At 45.1% G+C, this 1292-nt stretch overlaps 1 long non-coding RNA gene across 1 annotated transcript in view; it reads right to left on the bottom strand.

The window, feature by feature from the left end:
- The window catches only part of LOC118477208, a 35653-nt gene extending 34538 nt beyond the window's left edge, over positions 1 to 1115 (bottom strand). The window contains exon 1 of the long non-coding RNA XR_004859416.1: positions 837 to 1115. This is a non-coding gene — a long non-coding RNA (uncharacterized LOC118477208). The remainder of the gene's footprint in view (positions 1 to 836) is intronic.
- Positions 1116 to 1292: the final 177 nt, after the last annotated feature.

Consider the following 1292-nt stretch of genomic DNA (forward strand, 5'->3'; position numbering starts at 1 on the left):
GGGGGGGTTTGGGTTGTTTTTTTTAGCATCAGAGCAAAGGACTAAATGGAGAACCATGATCGCTGATGTCTGTCACACATCTGGCACAAGATGATGACTATGTCCCGGAACTAACATGACCGTTACAGTATCAATGTGACTGTCTGTCTGTATTTAAACTAACCTGTCTTCCCACTGTCTGCCAATTCCTCAACTTGCTCTCTATTGCGGTTCAAAGAATGTGGCTTGTGTGGCCCCTGCTTTATATCTGCCACTCCAGAGTCTTCAGACCAACATTAATAACTATGCTCAGTTTATTTTGTTTGAACATTTATTTCTCAAAAATGATATTTTGTCATGTAGTCTAACAGAAAAAAGGCCACCAAAATGGCTAAGTCACAGTGTGCAAAAATGATCCGGTAGTGAAAGAGCTAGGTACTTTCAACTCATTTAGAAAATCCCTGTCACTTCTCCTGTACAGATAGCACGAGGGAGCGGTTGAAGGGCGCCATAAGTAGGTCCTATTTCTTTTCTCTCCCCATGATGTTTCCGTCTGTCCGTCTTCCCTTTTCCCTGCACTAAATGACCATAAAAGTGTCGACCTGCTTCTATTTCTTGAAACAGAACGAGGTTTAGGCTTACCTCTAACACTGAGCCTTGAACAAAACCTCAGTACATTTCCCTTCCATTCCTTTCTAAATAATATTCAGATCACATCTGTTGCTTGATACTTGAGAGTGTGTAGGTAAAAAAAGAACCACATCGACACACCAACCGCTGTCTTGTGCTCAAGAAAAAAACTAATAAAACAACTCACAAGTCATGAGACAGACAGAACGAAAAGAAGTAGGACCTACCATCGAAACCTTTAAACCACACTAGAGTCTGTGAACACACTATTGGGACCGTATCTGCTAGCTGTAAGAAATCACATATATTTATCATATAATATGGCATTAATGACCACTCGTAAGGAGACTGTACGTCAAGATAAAACAAGTTATGTTTCAGTCAGGCGTGGGGGAGGGGGGGCACAAAACAAAATTGAACCCAGTGGGAAGTGGGGAAGAGGCAAAGGGATCAAAATGGCGCGCTGCCCTCCCTCTCTCCCTGCCCGACACGTTTGCTTGCCCGGCCGGCACGAGAAAGAGGTGTGTTGCGCATGCGCCAGGTCAGGGCGTCTACACGGCGGTGCAAGCGCGCGCACACACATAGAGTTACATATGAAGCTGCCCAGTGTGCTCTGACGACAACAACAGGGTTCCTTTGCCCTCCCTCCCTCTCTCTCTCTCTCTCTCCCCACCCTCTATCTC

Source organism: Aplysia californica, unplaced genomic scaffold (assembly GCF_000002075.1).
Source record: "Aplysia californica isolate F4 #8 unplaced genomic scaffold, AplCal3.0 scaffold01378, whole genome shotgun sequence".
Lineage (NCBI taxonomy): Eukaryota > Metazoa > Mollusca > Gastropoda > Aplysiida > Aplysiidae > Aplysia > Aplysia californica.